Raw genomic sequence first — 22059 nt, 5'->3', positions numbered from 1 at the left:
GAAGGACAAGATAGGCAGGTCATGTGGCAAGAATGGAGGAGTCTCAGGTGAATAAGAAGATTCTGTTTGGTAATACAGGAGGACAAAGAAGGCGAAGGCGACCTCGAGCAAGATGGTTGGGTGGAGTGGAAGAAGACCTACGGAAGCTCGGATGCAGGAAGTGGAGGAGGGTAGCACGTGACCGTGATGGATGGCGGAACGCCAAGGTTCACCCTGGACTGTAGCGCCACAGAAGAAGAACAAGAAGTCGTCTCTTGGAAACTGTCTTCGCGAGCTTGGTTTCCGGCACTGAAAGCTTTTGTCTCTGAAGTTGGCGATTGAGAAGCGTGGTATAGCAGAATGGAGGTAATGGTGTCTGCGTGTCGTGAGGAACTTTCTTTTCGACAACGTCCAGTTATTCGTAATAACTGACTTATTCCAGTTATGGCCTACTGACGATGTAGCCATAGGACACTACAATTCTGTTTTGTCAAGAGTTGAATTCGATGTTTCTGAACATTAAGTCGGAAATAAACTCCGGCCTTGATAGACTTCGTACTATTGCTCCATCTAATTTTTTAGAAGAGAGAGTACCGCGGTGGCAACTATTTATTTACGGCTTATACGACAGAGATAAATGTTTCAAAGTCTTACCGTCCTTCAAAACAGTCACCAGCAATTGCGGAAGTCGTAGGCTATCCTTGGCAGTGCCAGTTGTGGCGACAGCTCGAGTCTAGTGGCCTATTGTCCGACAAATCTCTCTAACGGTTCTGAACTGAATACCATGAAAGTGCTTACTTCATCTTAAGCCGTTCTCACACGGGACGTGTTTCTCATAACGAAGCACGCCACACGTGGAGTTCGTCACGGCTGCTGCACGCTCTGAAGCGAACTGCAACGTCTCTCGGGACGTGCATCTAATCGTGATTTGCGACCTTAACGCTCCCCAGCTGCAGATCCCGGATGAATCTGGCTCGTAAATTACACAGTTTCTTTGAGAAAATGGAAGCGCGTAAAATAGCTGCGTTAACTCTGTTAGCGGGGAAAATAGCGAAAAACATTCTGGACTCCTCAATGGCGGGACTAGCGAAGCCTGGTTAAGGAAGACGACATAACACTGTGCAAGGACCTGAAATACTTATTGGCAAAAGTTATTCGTTAACTCAGTTGAATATTCATTCTATTTCTGATTTTGAATTGAGAATGTTTAAAATATGGCAACGGCCTTGCCTCAGTGGATACACCGGTTCCCGTCAGATCACCGAAGTTAAGCGCTGTTGGGCGTGGCCGGCACCTGGATGGGTGACCATCCGGGCCGCCATGCGCTGTTGCCATTTTTAGGGGTGCACTCAGCCTCGTGATACCAACTGAGGAGCTACTTGACCGAATAATAGCGGCTCCGGTCAAAGAAAACCAACGTAACGACTAGGAGAGCGGTGTGCTGACCATACGCCCCTCCTATCTGCATCCTCATTGAGGATGACTCGGCGGTCGGATGGTCTCGATGGGCCACTTGTGGCCTGAAGACGGAGTGCTTTTTATGTTTAAAATATAATGTCAAATGCCAGTTGGCGTATATACAGTTTAATGTCCGTACTGTCGAGGTTGCATCACTCTGAAGTAACGTACTTCACTACAGAGATTTTAATTACTTTTGACTACATTATGGGAGTGACAGTGATCAATGTGTTACAAATATTTACTATCAAAAACAGTCTTGATCACTATTTATTATGGTGACCGGTTTCGACCACTACTGTGGTCACCTTCAGACCAATGGGTAAGAACCATCTCCTGCTGGAGAATCACTACTGGTAGTGATTCTCCAGCAGGAGGGGGTTCTTAGTCATTGGTCTGAAGATGACCACAGTAGTGGTCGAAACTGGCCACCATAATAAATAGATTGTGATCAAGACTGTTTTTTTAAGATCGAGCCTCGTTTCGCAATTTCATTTAAACAGATGAGGTGGTTTTTTCGAAGCTGCTCACCATCGTTGATAAAGAACTTTGCCGGCAAGATACAAACGTGAGGTAGTCCATAAAGCAAAGAGATAGGAGTATATATAGTTTACATGAAGTTCCGTAAGAGCAAAAACTTCCAGTTTGCAACTTGTATTTACTTTCTGCCATATAGTGATAAAAGTTACGGCATACCGATATGCTCGTATGCAGATGGCGATATATCGCGTACACAGTGTATAAAAGGGCAGTGCATTGCCGGAAGTCATTTGTACTCATGTAGTTCATGTGAAAAGGTTTCGATATTATGGCAGCACGACGGGAATTAACAACTCTGAACGCGGAATATTAGTCGAGGCTACACGCTTGGGACATTCCACTTCGGAAATCGTTAGGGAATCAATATTCCGAGCTTCACACTGTCAAGAGTGTACAGAGAATAGCAAATTTCCGGCATTATCTCTTACAACGGACAGTGGCATCTGCGTTCTCAGTGCAAACAGACACGCATCACCCCCTGGAAAACACAGAAACCAATGTGGGACGTACAACTAACATATGTGGACAGTGCGGCGAAATTTGGCGTTAATGGGCTATGGCAGCCAAGACTGACGCGAGTGCCTTCAGCACGAAATCGTCTGCAGCGCCTCTCCTGGGCTGATAACCATATTGCTTGGACGTTTGACGCCTGGAAAGCCGTGCCATGGCCAGATGAGTCCCCGATTATAGTTGGTAAGAGCTGAGGGTAGGGTTCGAGAGTGGCGCAGACCCCACGAAGCCATGGATCCAGGTCGGTAACAAGGCACTGTGCAAGCAGGTGGAGACTTCATAGTGATGTGGACCGTGTTTACATGGAATGGAGTGGGTTCTCTGGTCCAACTGAACCTAACACTGACAGGAAATGGTTATGTTCGGCTGCTTGGAGACCATCTGCAGCCTTTCAAGGACTTCATGTTCCCTAACTACGACGGAATTTTTATGGATAACAATGCGCACGTCATCGGGCTACAGTTGTTCGCGACTGGTTTGAAGAACGATTTGGCCAACCAGAAAGCCCGACGTGAATCCTATCGAGCGTTTAGGGAACATAGTAGAGAGATCAGTTCGTGTACTAAATCCTATACCAGAAACGCTTTCGCAATTATTGTCGGTTATAGCGGCAGCATGGCTCAATATTTCTGCAGGGAACTGCCAACGAATTGTTGAGTCCATGTCACGTCGAGTTGCTGCACTACGCCAAAACAAAGTCAGATATGATATCAGGAGGTATCCCGTGAGTATTGTCACCTCACCTCAGTGTATGTTGGCAGTCACTTTAGGATTACTGGCCACTGGAGAAACATTCTACTCGTTAGCCTTTGCAACGAGAATTAAGCAAATACGTTATTTACAATGAATAACGACGGCTATTGGAGCTAATACTTTGATTATAGTAATAAGAAAGATCCAGAATATTTTAGAAATTAAAAATAAAAAAAAAGTGCAGAAAGATGGACGGGGACCTGCTACCCTTCCCTTCCCAGCTCACGATGCTATCAACTGCGCTACAGCTTCGGCAGCTTTTGATATGTCATCATTGTATCGAAACACTGAAACGGCATTCTTTCATGGTGCACAGGCTGTAAGGTTATGACACTAAGAAGATTAACTACACGAAGCCTTTAACCACCGATATGTGCTTCCTGCCTTGTCATTGTAACAAGTCGTAGCTGAGACGACGCATTGTGGAGAGATCTTCAATTTGCTGATGCTTTGAAGCAGCTTAGAATCGAACCAGGTAGTCTATGATAAAGGAAACCCAGCGGATACGACACTTAACGGAGTACAATAATGCAGCTCGTAACTTCTGCTTGTGTCCCAAGAACTATGTCGCCAAGTTTGTCTTCACGAGGCAAAAATGTGACCTACCAGAGTGTCCATTTCACGTCCCGCAGTATACTGGAACGTGGAATTCCACATTGTGATGTAGCCAGCACCTCGTCCACGTGCGTTTTCGCGTCCCGTGCGGGGACGAGTTTAGGAATCAAGTTGATGCCACAAGAGCCCAAGTCCGGATGTGTGGTGGATGGTACGGAAATTCCCAGCCTAACAAATCGGTCACGACGGCCGTATGCGAACAAGCATCGCCCTGCAAAATGATGGACGGCTGCTGCAGAAAGTATCGCCGCTTCTTTAGAGAAAGAAGCGGCGACACTATATGAGGACCCCGTACACCATTTTGCAGGAAAATGCTTGGGCGCATATGGCGCAGATTGCGACTTGTTATTTCGTTAACTGGGACTAGGATGTGCTGTGTTAAGAACCGCAGTTCTAGGACTTGACGCTTTGCGACTTCAACGTGATTCTTAAACTCAAGGAAGCACTTTTTAGCGTTCGAATCAGAAATGTTATGGAGATTCGTCGGACAATTGGCCGCTCCACTCGCACTATCAACCCAACTGTCGCTGGTAAGGGTGAGCTGCGTCTTCCACATCGCTGGACAATACATTATACACAATGCTGATGGCTACTTTGAAGGACAGTAAAACTTCGAAACATGTATGTGTTTTGTACGATCTGTAAATAAATATACTGACGGAAAGACATCGCAACACCAAGGAGGAATCGTGCGACATAAACGAAAGCTGGTAGGTGCGCTTTTACTTCTCAAAGAAAGAGTACGCGAAGGAACTTGACCCCCTTCTTGCAGCGGAGTACCGTAGGTCTCTAGAAGAGCGCAGCGTTCCAAAAGATTGGAAAAGGGCACAGGTCATCCCCGTTTTCAAGAAGGGACGTCGAACAGATGTGCAGAGCTATAGACCTATATCTCTAGCTTGGATCAATTGTAGAATTTTGGAACATGTATTATGTTCGAGTACGACGACTTTCTGGAGACTAGAAATCTACTTTTTAGGAATCAGCATAGGTTTCGAAAAAGACGATCGTGTGAAACCCAGCTCGCGCTATTCGTCCACGAGACTCAGAGGGCCATAGGCACAGGTTCCCAGGTAGATGCCGTATTTCTTGACTTCCGCAAGGCGTTTGATACAGTTCGCCACAGTCGTCTAATGAACAAAGTAAGAGCATATGGACTATCAGACCTATTGTGTGATTGGATTGAAGAGTTTCTAGATAACAGAACGCAGCATGTCATTCTCAATGGAGAGTAAGAGTGATTTCAGGTGTGCCGCAGGGGAGTGTCGTATAACCGTTGCTATTCACAATATACATAAATGACCTTGTGGATGACATCGGAAGTTCAGTGAGGCTTTTTGCGGGTTATGCTGTGGTATATCGAAAGGTTGTAACAATGGAAAATTGTACTGAAATGCAGGAGGATCTGCAACGAATTGACGCATGCTGCAGGGAATGGCAATTGAATCTCAATGTAGACAAGTGTAATGTGCTGCGAATACATAGAAAGAAAGATCCTTTATCATTTAGCTACAAAATAGCAGGTCAGCAACTGGAAGCAGTTAATGCCATAAATTATCTGGGAGTACGCATTAGAAGTGATTTAAAATGGAATGATCATATAAAGTTGATCGTCGGTAAAGCAGATGCCAGACTGAGATTCATTGGAAGAATCCTAAGGAAATGCAATCCGAAAACAAAGGAAGTAGGTTACAGTATCCTTATTCTCCCACTGCTTCAATACTGCTCACCGGTGTGGGATCCGTACCAGATAGGGTTGATAGAAGAGAGAGAGAAGATCCAACGGAGAGCAGCGCGCTTCGTTGCACTATCATTTAGTAATCGCGAAAGCATTGTGGAGATGATAGATAAACTCCATTGGAAGACTCTGCAAGAGAGACGCTCAGTAGCTCGGTACGGGCTTTTGCAGAAGTTTCGAGAACATACCTTCACCGAGGAGTCAAGCAGTTCGCTCCTACGTATATCTCGCGAAGAGACCATGAGGATAAAATCAGAGAGATTAGAGTCCACACAGAGGCATACCGACAATCTTTCTTTCCACGAACAATACGAGACTGGAATAGAAGGGAGAACCGATAGAGGTACTCAAGGTACACTCGGCCACACACCGTCTGGTGGCTAGCGGAGTGTGGATGTAGGTGTAGATGTAGAAAGATGATGTCTATTCAGATTTCACGTCAGGCGTAAAGAGCGTGCTACTACAACGAGAAAAACAGGTTTGCTTTAAATAGACGTTTTAACGGTCGTGGGGGTTAGTTACCTTTGAGATTCACCGTGCTGCGCTGATGATCGCCAAGAATGCGTAAGGCGTCAAAGACGCTAATAACAACCCGTCATTGAGTTTGAAAGAAGTCGTGTAATAGGGCTAGGAGAAGCTGGACGTCCATTCTGTGATTCGCAGAAATGTAGCCACTGTACGTCACTGCTGACAGGTGGTCGCGGGAATGTACGATCCCAAAAATACCGGGCTCCGGCGGCCACATGGAGGAAAGACAGGGTAGACCGCAGTGTTCGGCGTATGGCTCTGGTGCATCGTAACTGCAGTTTGAGCAGCGGTTGACACCACAATGACACAATGAACTGTTTCAGATCGGCTACTTCGAGGACATCTCCAAGCCAGATGCACTGTAGTGTGCATTCCATTGACCCTTAACCACCACAATTTACAACTTCAGTGGTATCAAGCGAGAGCTTATCGGAGGTTAGTGTGGAGATCTGTTGTGTTTTCTGATGAAAGCTGTTCCTGCCTCGGTACCAGTGATGGCCGTATGTTGCTTAGGAGGAGGTCAATTGAGGATCTGCAGTCGACCTGTCTGCATGAGCTGGAGTTTAGGCCTGTGATGCGATTCCTTATGACAGCGGGAGTATTCTCATGGTTATTTCAACCACGCTGACTGCAAATTTGTGCGTTAGTCTGTTGATTCAACGTTTTGTGGTGTCATTCATCAACAGCATTCCAGGGGCTGTTTCCAACACGCCTACATACCGCTGTTGTAACCAAACATGCTATATAGGGTATCGACGTGTTGCCTTGGCCTGCTGTATCATCAAAATCGAGTACATATGGGACGTTATCGAACAACTCCAGCGTCCTCCACAAACAGCTTTCTCTCTCTCTCTCTCTCTCTCTCTCTCTCTCTCTCTCTTTTTTTTTCATTCTCTACTCTGGAGGAGTTCGGAGGACCCTTAGAGCGTCTGCTCTATTATCGGACCTTAGGTTCATATTCACAGTTTTATTTTTCTTTGATCTCCTTTTTTAAAATAGTGGCTTAATTTTTAACTTACTTCTATCCTAATTGCTGGAGCGTAATCTATGTTTACAGTTTATTTATTTTTTAAAAATTAGCATACACTGTTATATTTCCTTCTTAATTACTACGAATTAAACATATGTTTACGAATGGTTTTCTCACATTATTATTTTTCTTTCTTAATGACTATTAACTAAAGCTGTGTTTACAAAGCTATGTTTTCTGGCAGGGGCTAGGTGATGGATTTTGTTTTTACAATGTTCTCCTCGTGTTACTAACTGTTTACATTGTTTCATAAGATGTTGTTTTTGACTTGTCTGCCTTTTTGTGTCAGGCAGTGATGGTGTGTGTGTGTGTGTGTGTGTGTGTGTGTGTGTGTGTGTGTGTGTGTAGGATTCAAGTTTGCGCATTTTTCAAACGTCTACATCTACACCATCATGTTCAATGTCGTTTGGGTCTGGCTTTGGTTCCAATCCCTCTAGTAGATGAGCTGGGATGGGCATGTTTTCTTTTAGTGTCCGAGTTTCTTCCGTCCTGAGATCGGGGTGTATGTTGAGGGTATTTTGAATGATGTTTCTGGGAAGTTAGATGTATTTAAATCTGGATTTATTATTAATTCTGGGACGAGTTGTTAACCTGCTTTTCAAGTCTTCTCTGTTGGCGAGGATGTGCTGGCTGTAGCCCGCTCTGAGTTTTAAGAGGCATGCTTGGAGTGGTGTGATGTCTGCTAATTCGTAGACAATATCTGTGGGGATCTAAAGTCAAATTTGAGTGCACGTCGGATAAGTCGTTGTTAGGGACAGTCTGGATATGGTGTTGCGGAGTGGCTATTGTACACTCCTGGAAATGGAAAAAAGAACACATTGACACCGGTGTGTCAGACCCACCATACTTGCTCAGGACACTGCGAGAGGGCTGTACAAGCAATGATCACACGCACGGCACAGCGGACACACCAGGAACCGCGGTGTTGGCCGTCGAATGGCGCTAGCTGCGCAGCATTTGTGCACCGCCGCCGTCAGTGTCAGCGTTTGCCGTGGCATACGGAGCTCCATCGCAGTCTTTAACACTGGTAGCATGCCGCGACAGCGTGGACGTGAACCGTATGTGCAGTTGACGGACTTTGAGCGAGGGCATACAATGGGCATGCGGGAGGCCGGGTGGACGTACCGCCGAATTGCTCAACACGTGGGGCGTGAGGTCTCCACAGTACATCGATGTTGTCGCCAGTGGTCGGCGGAAGGTGCACGTGCCCGTCGACCTGGGACCGGACCGCAGCGACGCACGGATGCACGCCAAGACCGTAGGATCCTACGCAGTGCCGTAGGGGACCGCACCGCCACTTCCCAGCAAATTAAGGACACTGTTGCTCCTGGGGTATCGGCGAGGACCATTCGCAACCGTCTCCATGAAGCTGGGCTACGGTCCCGCACACCGTTAGGCCGTCTTCCGCTCACGCCCCAACACCGTGCAGCCCGCCTCCAGTGGTGTCGCGACAGGCGTGAATGGAGGGACGAATGGAGACGTGTCGTCTTCAGCGATGAGAGTCGCTTCTGCCTTGGTGCCAATGATGGTCGTATGCGTGTTTGGCGCCGTGCAGGTGAGCGCCACAATCAGGACTGCATACGACCGAGGCACACAGGGCCAACACCCGGCATCATGGTGTGGGGAGCGATCTCCTACACTGGCCGTACACCACTGGTGATCGTCGAGGGGACACTGAATAGTGCACGGTACATCCAAACCGTCATCGAACCCATCGTTCTACCATTCCTAGACCGGCAAGGGAACTTGCTGTTCCAACAGGACAATGCACGTCCTCATGTATCCCGTGCCACCCAATGTGCTCTAGAAGGTGTAAGTCAACTACCCTGGCCAGCAAGATCTCCGGATCTGTCCCCCATTGAGCATGTTTGGGACTGGATGAAGCGTCGTCTCACGCGGTCTGCACGTCCAGCACGAACGCTGGTCCAACTGAGGCGCCAGGTGGAAATGGCATGGCAAGCCGTTCCACAGGACTACATCCAGCATCTCTACGATCGTCTCCATGGGAGAATAGCAGCCTGCATTGCTGCGAAAGGTGGATATACACTGTACTAGTGCCGACATTGTGCATGCTCTGTTGCCTGTGTCTATGTGCCTGTGGTTCTGTCAGTGTGATCATGTGATGTATCTGACCCCAGGAATGTGTCAATAAAGTTTCCCCTTCCTGGGACAATGAATTCACGGTGTTCTTATTTCAATTTCCAGGAGTGTATTTGCGTCGATCCATGTTTCTGCAAATCCTGCAGTGTTGCGACGGTTCCTAACGATTATTGCTGCTGCTGAGAATTATTCCTCCCAAACAACAGTCCATATGAGCAAACCACTTGCGTCTTTAAGTACTATCAACTGCAGGTAAAGTACTCGGGCTATGCACGGCTCTGTTTACAAAGAATAGCTCGTTGCAGCCATAGGGTCGAGCCGGGCACGTCTGATTTCATGCCCTGCAGCTAATTCACTGCGAGTAATAACCTACAAGTGTGATCCTGTAGTCAAATAGTCTATGCATTGGCTAGAACTGCGAGTTAATACAGTACACACATATACAAAATAAAGTTAAATGAATAATGTAATAAAAAGTATAGTTTTCTAACGTCTATAACTGCTGTAAACAACAGGAAATTGTGTTGAGTAATGTTTATTCAAGAAAGGAACATCCCAATCGGGAAGTGGTGCTACGGTGTTCAGTTAAAATATAGACATAAAATATCCTTATCAAATGCAAATTAAATTATGTTGAGAGTGTTACGAGAACGGCAACAAATTCCACATTCTAAGTAAGCATCACAGATACGCGAAAACCAAGTTCATTTCCTAATCACAGTACACGAAATATTCACCAGCTCAAAACAGTTGAGTTCAGTATGTAACTCGTGCATTGTAAAGAACAGTAGCTCTATTCTATTTCAGTTCCATAAATGAAGCTGCAAAAGAAAGAGTCTTACACTGGAGCTCATTCAGTCCTCTCGAAATATGAAGCCCCTCAGAAGTTAACGTATTGTAGACGCTTTTTACCGATCAGAAACAAGCACCAGCGCGACTGAATCACGCACATTACTCTAGTCTTTTATTTTTAGTTTCTGTCACGCCTTCGTATGAATCAGCTGCACAACGATTGGGATTCACGATATCCAGTTTTTTGGCGCTATACGATACGCTAATTGATTCGAAAAAAAGCGTATGGGGCCTGAAGATGGAAAAATGAATTGAGGAAACCGGCTGCTTTCGAAATGAAATAAGATATCTTAAATTGTACGGCTGTTGGTAAAGTTTATTGAACTGAAAAGTACCTACCAGCCAATGTCCCCTGGCCATAAACGACCAACAGAGGTTACTCTAGACAGGTCTGCCTTCTTTCAGCACTTGGCACCAAGTGACCCGAACTGCTCCCTTGAGCTCTTCACTCGAGTCCCAGTCCCCACATGACTCCCATAGCGTTCCGTTACTGTCTTCCCCGTTGGCTGAAGGCCATCCCTATAAAAATACATCGTTCTTACATGCTACAGACATGATTAGACTCATCTTGACCACTTTCCTGCACTAAACGAATATATTGTACCGATATTTAAATAAAAGAAATGCGATAAACATTCGGTTGCATTCAGATCATTTACAATAAATATAAGTAATAGCTGCTTCATAAATCAATGTAACGTTCCCTGGCAACACACACACTATTAATAAACTAAAATTTAATTGTACTATATACGCCGCTATGAAGCAATTTGTATATACTGTAACTATTTAACAAAAATATTATTCAATTTTGTGTAAAGGACATTCGTTATTATTGTAATATTTTCTATAGTAATATTCTCTATGTATTTATGATTGTAATATTTCTATACTCATAATGTAATTACAAAATGTGTCAATATCTGCGATAACAAAAATGTAAAATACAGCCGCGATTGCAAAGAGACATTAACGGTTGATAGTGATATAAATAGGAATACATAGTGTGCATTCTTTGTCTTCTTCCTCGAGAGCTGAGGGAGAGAGGAACCTGTGATGTAGCATTTTATGAATGGGTAGACTTCATCTGTCTGTATCTAGATTTAGCCGCCATTAGAGGAGAAATTACAAACTAATGTAAGTTGAATTATTGTTGTGGTCTAAATACATTATAATTTATCAAAAGTGTGTATTACTAATGTAAATTAGCTTGTCCATGTCATCTATAATATTTCTTTAAAGAATTTTCAGCATTTTTTAGCAATTATCGCTGGTGTTGCTGGGCTGTGCCGTGACCGAACGATTTGCAGCGACGGCACATTTAAAAAATTGTTCCGCTAAGAAAAATTAACCAAACCCGTAAATCGGGAGCAGATAAAAATTAGCAGTGAATTAAGTAAATGTTTTTCTTTTACAGCGATTCAGACACTGACGGAATTTATTACTAGTTTCACATTTGTGCATTCATAGGCGGATAGTTAACGTTGAAATTTAACAATTTGTTGGTTCTTTCAAATGACTTAAATGTATAGTGAAGTGTGTTTTATCAATGATAATTAAACGTCGGCTTGGCAATATTTAACCATTTTCTGCTAATAGAGACAGTCTTGTGTTCCATAGCTAACGCCGGAAAAGAATTCAGTAAATATTAAAAAAAAAAAAAAAAAAAACCCACTGCATTTAGACAATGTGTGCCAAGGCCGAATTATGTAAAAGATTTAATTCTCAACTAAATATTCTTAATCAGTTAATGTGAATTTATCAGCATGAGAGGGTTGGCTAAGTTCACGTAATTTTAAATGTGCTTCATTCTGTCTAAATGAATTTTTATTACCACACGTAAATAAGGGGTTCTACAACAAAGTTCGTACGTACTGAAAGAAAGAAAGGCAAATTAAAAAAACAAATTTACAAAAAAGGTAACTATTTTTTTATTTAATTTCATTAAATCAGCTATTACTTATATTTATTGTAAATGATCTGAATGCAACCGAATGTTCATAACATACCTCGTAGTTAGCAGAGAAAATGATGACAGACCCGTGAAGGTGCAGGACAAAGTCTTTGAAAGGATAGAAGACTTTAAATATCTCGGGGCTATACTCAATGAAAGGAATGAGATAGACCAGGAAATTACCGCACAAATACAAGCAGGAAACAGGTCAAGGTTTGCTCTGGGAAAGCTGTTAAAGTCCCAGCTTCTATCGATATCCTCAAAGACCAAGATCTACAAGACAATAATACAACCTGTAGTCTTATATGGAGCAGAGATCGGGAAAATCATCCAAAAGATGGAAAGAAAACTCCTGACATTTGAGAATGCCATCCTCAGACAGATTTTTGGGCCAGTGAAGGATGAAGATGAAGTGGAGGAAAAGAATGAACTGTGAATTACAGGAGCTGTACAAGTCGATGGACATCGTGGCAGTGATCAAAGAAAGAAGACTTAAGTGGTATGAACACGTAATGTGTCCAGAGGGCCAGATCATGAGGCAGGTAGTGGAGGAAGATATTAGAGGCAAGAGACCACGGGGAAGACCATGACTCCGACGGTCGATTAGGTCAGAGAGGACATGAGTACGCTGGGGAGGACGCTGGAGGAGGCTGATTGGTGAGGCCAAAGACCGACTGCGGTTTGTGTGGCAAACGCAGTAAGTAAGTAAGCTAATTCATAAATAAGAAGCCAGTATTCTTGCACAAGTGCGCTCATGTTAAATGACTACAGATTATCGCTAAATAATATTTAAACAATTGTTTATGACTTCTTAACAGAAACATCTTTTGGTTCTCGTTTCAGTTGTGGTGTCCGCTAACACGTGTGACTGACCACACTTAATTAAGCACACTTTATTAATAGAAGTTGAAATCGACATCTGAATGAAGTTACTGACAAAACAGTAAGCTGCTCATTAAATAAAACCACAAGTATGACAAAATATGACGTATTAACCCTGTGTTCATTTGGTGTGGAACTGCGGTGAATACAACGTTCTGACTAACATTTTCGTAATAAAAGTTATAAAAGACGTCGTAAACCAATAAATAAAGTAAGTACAGATATGAGTAACTTTCAGCGACTATAGCTATGGAGCAATGTTATCATCCGAGACATTGCTTGTTGCAATCGCAGGAAGCGATTAACATTTGGTAATTGGCTCTGAGCGCTATGGGACTTAACAAAAAATGGTTAAAATGGCTCTGAGCACTATGGGACTTAACATCTATGGTCATCAGTCCCCGAGAACTTAGAACTACTTAAACCTAACGAACCCAAGGACAGCACACAACGGGACTTAACATCTGAGGTCATCAGTCCCATAGAACTTAGAACTACTTAAACCTAACTAACCTAAGGACATCACACACATCCATGCCCGAGGCAGGATTCGAACCTGCGACCGCAGCAGTCGCGCAGTTCCGGACTGAAGCGCCTAGAACCGCTCGGTCACCGCGGCCGCCAGTTGGTAATTCAGAGGTTCATTGTGAAAATGTTTACCCACCGTGAAAAATCAACTTCCTTAGTTCTAAAGTATCTGGTTTCTCTGAGACGGCCGATGTATTCAGATTTGCACTAATATTTGATTGTAAATTTATTATGGACTCTCAAGGAGCTGTAAGATTGCATCTTTCGGCTTATCTGACACTCCACCATTTCTTGGAAGTTGACTCCTGCACCAAGTGCACGCGAGCGACAGTCCAAATTCCCAGCAAGGCGATTTACCCGTTTCCGGTGACGCTGCTTGTCTTTGCACCTGGACTCGCCCTTATCGGTCACCTAGTCGGCGCACGCTGAGATAATGGGCCCGCTAGCGTTGAGCCGTACAACAAATTCGTCTTACCTCGTAGCAATACCGGGCGGCCGATAAGCTCGCCTAAATACGCGAAATGATACGATGTCGAGGTCGTGCGTCGCGAGTGTCGTCATTAGTAGTTCTTATTCCTCCTGTATCGGCGAAGAGAAGGATCCTGGTAATTGTTCTATTAACAGCAGCGAACGTGACGGATTATTGGTATCCGTCGATTCTGGTGTCGAATGTTTTTTATTTCAGTCTTTCATCACAATATGAATTCTTTAGACGATGATCGGTTTCAGTCCGTAATGAATGGTGTAAAAAAGATCTGAGGATGGTCATTATGGACTTAAACCGGTCATCGTCTAAAGAATTCATGTTGTGATCAAAGACTGAAATAAAAAACATTTGACAGTATTGGATCAATGCTTGTATACGCGACCATGTCGCAGTTGGTGATTCTGGTGTCTGTTAGTTGCGTACGTCGGAGACATTGACGCGGACGTGCATTCAAGTTTGAAGAATTTGTATCTCTTTCTGGAAAAGGTCACTCGCTACGTATTTCAATGTTCTTTGGACCTCTCTTACTTGTGTCTGGAACAAGTCCAGTAAGACACGAGTGACTGGTTTGAACAAATCGTCTGCACTCCCTAAACAGCATTAACTGTCCTTGCTTTGACCGATCAGGTGCAAACAGGCATGGAAGTCCTTACTACAAACTGACATCGGGCACTTGTACGATAAAATCCATGCTCGTCTGCGTGGTTGCATTCAACATTCTGGCGGTTTCACCGGTTATTAAGGTACCAGCATTTCACAACTGCAAAGGCTTATCTCGCGCTTACATTAACCTTACATTAACCTATGTTAGCTAGACAAACGTATTTCCGAAATTTCATTTCTCTACAATAATTATTTTTTGTTGTGCCACTATGAAAGTTTCAACCTTCGTACCTCTTGTGCATTTAATACCGGCGAGTACAGTTGGTGGCAGCTTTAGAAGTACTGCGCGTGTAGGGCAGAGCTGTCGCAGGGCCGCCGGGCTTAAACAGGCCGTCCGCTGATGCGACGTCTGGCTGCGAGTCAACGAGCGCCTGTTTCATCACGCGGCGCCGCGCGCGAAAAACGAGAGCACTTTTCCGCGTACCAGCCGCACGCCCGCGCCGTGTGGGAGCCACAACACACAGGCGTAGCGGCGGGGGCAGGGGCCGCGGCTGTAGAGCGGCGGGTTGCGACACAGCGCAGCGCGCTCTCCGCAACGCGGATGTCCTTTCTCTCGCTTATCTGCCGGCCGGCCAGGCAAGCCCCTCGCGAGGGGACTCTCACTCCAGGCGAAACAAGCAACGCCTATGTACACGTGCGGGGAGCGGGGGGCGCAGCGGTTCAAGCGTTTTGCTTCTCGTGAGGTGACAAAAGTCATGGCATACCTCCCACATCTTGCCCAGCGTAATGCAGCAACTCTTCGTGGCATGGACACAAGTCTTTGGAAGTCTCCTGCAGAAATACTGAGACATACTGTCTCCAATCCCAAAGAAAGCAGGTGTTGACAGATGTGAAAATTACCGAACTATCAGTTTAATAAGTCACGGCTGTAAAATACTAATGCGAATTCTTTACAGACCAATGGAAAAACTAGTAGAAACCGACCTAGGGGAAGATCAGTTTGGATTCCGTAGAAATATTGGAACACGTGAGGCAATACTGACCTTACGACTTATCTTAGAAGCTAGATTAAGGAAAGGCAAACGTACGTTTCTAGCATTTGTAGACCTAGAGAAAGCTTTTGACAATGTTGACTGGAATACGCTCTTTCAAATTCTAAAAGTGGCAGAGGTAAAATATTGGGAGCGAAATGCTATTTACAATATGTATAGAAACCAAATGGCAGTTATAAGAGTTGAGAGGCATGAAAGGGAAGCAGTGGTTGGGAAGGGAGTGAGACAGGGTTGTAGCCTCTCCCCAATGTTATTCAATCTGTATATTGAGCAAGCAGTGAAGGAAACAAAGGAAAAATTCAGAGTAGGTATTAAAATCCATGGAGAAGAAATAAAAACTTTGAGGTTCGCCGATGACATTGTAATTCTGTCAGAGGTAGCAAAGGACTGGGAAGAGCAGTTGAATGGAATGGATAGTGTCTTGAAAGGAGATGAACATCAACAAAAGCAAAACGAGGATAATGGAATGTAGTCGAATCAAGTCGGGTGATGCTGAGGGTATTAGATTAGGAAATGAGACACTTAAAGTAGTAAAAGAGTTTTGCTATTTGGGGAGCAAAATAACTGATGATGGTCGAAGTAGAGAGGATATAAAATGTAGACTGGCAATGGGAAGGAAAGCGTTTCTGAAGAAGAGAAATTTGTTAACATCGAGTATAGATTTAAGTGTCAGGAAGTCATTTCTGAAAGTATTTGTATGGAGTGTAGCCATGTATGGAAGTGAAACGTGGACGATAAATAGTTTAGACAAGAAGAGAATAGAAGCTTTTGAAATGCGGTGCTACAGAAGAATGCTGAGGATTAGATGGGTAGATCACATAACTAATGTCTCTATATCAGTACATAATTGCGAAATTTCGTGCGCGGACTGACCTCTCGATTGTTTACCGGGAGTGTTCAAATGGCTCTGAGCATTATGGGACCTGACATCTGAGGTCATCACTCCCCTAGACTAAGAAACTACTTAAACCTTACTAACCTAAGGACAGCACGCACATCCATGCCTGAGGCACGATTTGAACTTGCGACCGTAGCAGCAGCGCGGTTCCGGACTGAAGCGCCTAGAACCGCTCGGCCACAACGGCCAGCCCCTAAGTGTTCGATTAGATACATGTCGGGCGATCTGGGTGGCCAAATCATCCTCTCGAACTGTTAAAAATGTTCTACAAAGCAACTGTAAACAGCTGCGGCCAATGATATGAAGCACTGTCATTCCATCATTACTTGGGAACTTTAAGTCCTTGAATGGCTGCAGATGGTCTCCAAGTAGCCGGGGATAAGAATTTACAGTCAAAGATCGGTTCAGTTGGACCAGAGAACCCGATCCATTCCATGTGAACACAGCCCACAGCATTATGGAGCCACCATGAAGTTGCACAGTGCCTTGTTGACAACTTGGATCCCTGGTTTCGTGGGGTCAGCGCCGCACATAAATCCTGTCATCGGCTGTTTTGAAATCGGGATTCATCTGACCAAGTCACTGTTTTACAATCGTCTAAGGTCCAACCGACATGGTCACGAGCCCAGGAGAGGCGCTGCAGACGATGTCGTGCTGGTAGCAAAGGCACTCGCGTCGGTCGTCTGCTGCCACAGCCCATTGACACACGATTTCTACGCACTGTCCTAAAGGACACGTTCGTCGTGCGTCCCATATTGATTTCTGCAGTGCTGCTTGTCTATTAGCACTGACAACTATACGCCAACGCCGCTATTCTCCGGCCTTAGGTGAAGGCCGACGGCCACTGCGTTGTCAGTGGTGAGAGTTAATACCTGCAATTTGGTATTCTCGTCACATTCTTGACAATGAGTATTTAGGAATACTGAATCACCTGACAATTTCCGAAACGGACTGTCCCATGCGTCTAGCACCAACTACAATTCCGCATGCAAAATCTGTCGATTCCAGTCGTACGGGCATAATCACTTCGGAAAGCTTTTCATATTTATCACTTGAGGGCAAGTGACTGCTCCTTCAAAGCACTGCCCTTTTATACCTTGCGTAATATTCGTGCAAAGAAAGTTGACACTTGGCGTAGTGGTTGATGGCGCCGACTTGAAATGGGAAATGCCTATACAAAAAAAATACGTGTTGCTTCTTGTTACTTACGTTCACCCCCTCACTTACAAGGGGAGGTGTCCTCCAAGCCACTCGGCTCATGTTTGGCAGGTCCCTTGCGTACAACCTAAAATTAAATACTCTGCGATCTTTTGGCTCAACATCCTGCAGGATTTGAGAAAACTAGCCATAAGCTCGTGCCGTACAATCAATCAAAATTGACAGCATCTACCAGCAAGTGAAAATTGTACATTTTTCGTCATCATGCATTGAGTCCACAAAAGCATAGTTTTCTAGAAATCGAGGTAAGAACAGCTTGCCGCTTTAACTCTACTGCACAGTTAAACTGACGATGAATTGCAAATGTTCAATTTGCACGAAATAATACATATTTCTGAGGTAACTGGGTTGACTTTGTATTTTTGTAACCGTTAAAGTCTGAAGCATTTTAAGGGCGAGAGTGTAATTCGCAAAGGAGAATCGAATTTTTACTTAAATTTAAGATTTGGTTCGAAACAGTTTCTGCAATTCGTTGTTATCTCTGTGAGATAGTCCCAATGTAAGTTTAATAACACAACAGATATACATAAAAGAGACTTCACTCATGAATAAGCCGGCCGCGGTGGCCGTGCGGTTCTGGCGCTGCAGTCCGGACTGCAGCGCCAAAACCGCGAGACTGCTACGGTAGCAGGTTCGAATCCTGCCTCGGGCATGGGTGTGTGTCATGTCCTTAGGTTAGTTAGGTTTAAGTAGTTCTAAGTTCTAGGGGACTTATGACCTAAGATGTTGAGTCCCATAGTGCTCAGAGCCATTTGAACCATTTTGAACTCATGAATATTCTCCTTTACTGTTTACAACAGTCTGCCAACGCTGGTGTAACATTTCGCTTCATCGTCACGGGGTTTTGAGGCGAAGAACTTGTGGAGCCTAGTACGGAGCGCATTTTCATCCGGAAAGGAAGTTCCTTCAAGGTTATTCGATACAGAGCAGAAGAGGTGGAAAGCTGAGGGCTTAGGATCAGGTGTATAAGGGAATAAGGTGGGCGCGGAATGACTTCCCAACTGGAACTCCTACATAGCATTCCTTGTCAGTATAGCAGAATGCGGGCGGGCGTTATCGTAGAGTAGCATTACTTCTCGTTGTCTCCTGGTCGAAGTTCTTGGATTGCTTCTGCAGAACTTCTCAGTTGTTGACAATAATAAGCAGTGATGTCTAAACCTCGGGGAAGCAATTGGTAGTATACCACACCGTCGTTCTTCCTCCAGATGCTTGGATGATATTGGTTTGTGGGGCGCTTAACATCTTTGTCATCAGCGCCCGTACAAGTTCCCAATATTTCCATTTACAGTCTCGCCACGTCTCGAATGATGATGAAAAGATCAGGACAACACAAGCGCCAAGTCCCAGGACGGAGAAAATCGTCGACCCGGCACCCTGTAATCCAGAGGCAGCAACGCTAACTCACTTCATGGCGACCTGCGGACCATCCAGATGCGTAACATCTTTCGTATGCGGAGTTGCCACTTTATTTCGTCTCAACCATTTCTTTCTCTTCCTTAGCATAGAGACACCGTTTCCCGTCACCAGAAGCGATACGGGACAGGAATGGTCGGTATTGTTGACGGTCCAGAGGTGCAAATGTCGTCACCTATTGAGCTAGTGCATGCGGTAGCCACAGGCCTGGTTTCTTAACCTTCCCCACATAGCATGAAAATGTCGCACGACGATGGAAAGGTCACAGTTCATCGCCGGCCGGAGTGGCCGAGCGGTTCTAGGCGCTTCAGTCTGGAACCGCGCGACCACTACTGTCACAGGTTCGAATCATGCCTCCGGCATGGATGTGTGTGATGTCCATAGGTTAGTTAGGTTTAACCCTTTTGTGAGCCGTGGGAAACATGCTTCCCACTACAATGAACTCGCTCCTAGTCGCGTGGGATTCACAGTTCCCACCTCTGTACGATGCTACCACCTAGTGAACAGTATAGGGTACTACTTCCAATCGGGAGTTCCCGCCATTTTTGCTGTACCTTCGCGCAGAGGCATTGTATAGCCGAGTGTTGCTCTGTAGAGGAGCCTTTTAGTGCTGTTTGCGTGACATTTTGTGATTTTTTTCCCTCAAAGCTATAGTATAAGGTAAATACTTCTGATTTACCCAAATTTCTGAAGGAAAACGTAAAATTTGAACGAGGAGAATTCCAGTTTGAAACAAAAGGGGTCATTTCAGCAGTAAAATGGATGGAAAACCGGCCAGTCACTTTCCTGTCCTCAATTCATGACCCATGAGAAACAGCCACAGTGAAAAGGAAAAACAAGGATGGTACTAGTACAGAAATTTCTTGTTCTGAAGTTGTGGCGGAATACAACAAAATAATGGGTGGTGGCGATAAGTTTGATCAATTACGAGAAAGGTGTGCTATTGGCAGACGTTCTGTAAAATGGTGGCACAGAATATTTTATTTCCTGGTGGACGTTGCTGCAGTGAACAGTTTTATCCTGTGGAAAATAAGTAAAAGAGAAAGTGGACAGCATGATCAGCTCACATACAGGATCCAGCTAGCCAGACAATTGATCTCTGGCTTCTCATCCCAAAAAAGACGTGGACAAATACCTGTCTTTCTGGCAAAAATGGGTAAAGTACCTGAAGATTTTCGTCATGTGGCTGTAGGGGAGCATCAACCCATTTTAGGAGAAACCTACTGGACGTGCCGTCATTGTAGTATCAAAGCTGCGGAGAAGAGCACTCGCTGTGTTTGTACATATTGTCAAATACCACTTTGCATAGACCCATGTTTCAGAAAATTTCATGGCAAGTAATTGTGAACAATCATTGTAACAAGAAAAGTAAATTTATCAGATAAATATGACATATATTGGAAAAGTTGTTTTTGTCATTTAACTCCAAGGAAGGGCAGTGGGAAGAATACTTACCACCTTGTTGTGTGACCTCACTTTCACAGTTGTAGCAAATCTGACATTCTGTATGATAAATATACCTATATGTTAACTACTATCTGCTCTCCATTCATTAAAAAAACTGCTCAATAATTTTGCCCACGAAAGGGTTAAGTAGTTCTAAGTTTTAGGGGACTGATGACCTCATAAGTTGAGTCCCATATTGCTCAGAGCCATTTGTACCATCACAGTTCATCACATTTGCTAGTTCTTGAGGACACTGAGGTTTATCATTGCTGGTTAATGAGTTTAAACGATCTTCGTCAAACCGAGAATAGCGTCCTAACTTGGAGAGTTAATAATGTCAAAACGATCCTCCTTAATAAGAGGAAAGCATTTTCCTAACGTGCTCTGTCAAATGGCATAATGCTCATAAAGTGCGCAAATGTTGATGGCTGCCTCCGGCGCTGTTGCTCAAACAGAAAAATATATCATAAATGTTCCTATTTCTGTACTACGCACTCAATTTTCCAGCGTCCACAGCTTCGCTCACAATGACAAAATGACAATATGCAAACTCAAATAGAAACAGTGAAGTACAAATAAAGACTGATGATCGATAAATAAACCTACACAGCCGGACTACCAACATGCAAACCAAAAACTACGAACTTAAGCACCAGCCTAATTTTGGATGTGCAGCACGTCCCCATTGACAAATACACAATAACCAACATTAATACACTGATTACAGCTGTCACATAATTAGATAATTATATTACAGTTATTGGGAAACGTCTTTGGCTTGCGCTAAGAAATTAAATGATGCGAGAAATAGTCATATTAAGCAATAAAAAACGCTATACATAAAAGTATATCAAAGACAAGATGTCTTCTACAAAGCAGGTGCCGCTAATTACGGGCTTAGGCATCCGATAATAGCTCCCACGTAATTTTATATTATACATGTGTGTATGTATACTGATAATTTACTCTCTTGCGAACTTTGTTGTGAAGACGGAGTGACAAATCGAAATTAGTAGCAGCACTAAAATGATCTCTACTTATTTTTACTCTTGCGCAGAATTTAGCAACCTATGTTGCCAAATAAATATTTTAACATCTCCATTGCATATTTACAGGGTGTTACAAAAAGGTACGGCCAAACTTTCAGGAAACATTCCTCACACACAAAGAAAGAAAATGTTATGTGGACATGTGTCATGTGTCCGGAAACGCTAACTTTCCATGTTAGAGCTCATTTTATTACTTCTCTTCAAATCACATTAATCATGGAATGGAAACACACAGCAACAGAACGTACCAGCGTGACTTCAAACACTTTGTTACAGGAAATGTTCAAAATGTCCTCCGTTAGCGAGGATACATGCATCCACCATCCGCCGCATGGAATCCCTGATGCGCTGATGCAGCCCTGCAGAATGGTGTATTGTATCACAGCCGTCCACAGTACGAGCACGAAGAGTCTCTACATTTGGTACCGG

At 44.2% G+C, this 22059-nt stretch overlaps 1 pseudogene; it reads left to right on the top strand.

Annotated features, from left to right (window-relative positions):
• The first annotated feature begins 1195 nt into the window (after positions 1-1195).
• On the top strand, positions 1196-1313 carry LOC126429527 (5S ribosomal RNA; annotated as a pseudogene).
• Positions 1314-22059: the final 20746 nt, after the last annotated feature.

This window comes from Schistocerca serialis, chromosome 1 (genome assembly GCF_023864345.2).
Source record: "Schistocerca serialis cubense isolate TAMUIC-IGC-003099 chromosome 1, iqSchSeri2.2, whole genome shotgun sequence".
Lineage (NCBI taxonomy): Eukaryota > Metazoa > Arthropoda > Insecta > Orthoptera > Acrididae > Schistocerca > Schistocerca serialis.
Note: the sequence above shows the minus strand (reverse complement) of the source record. Positions and strands in the feature narration are given on the sequence as shown.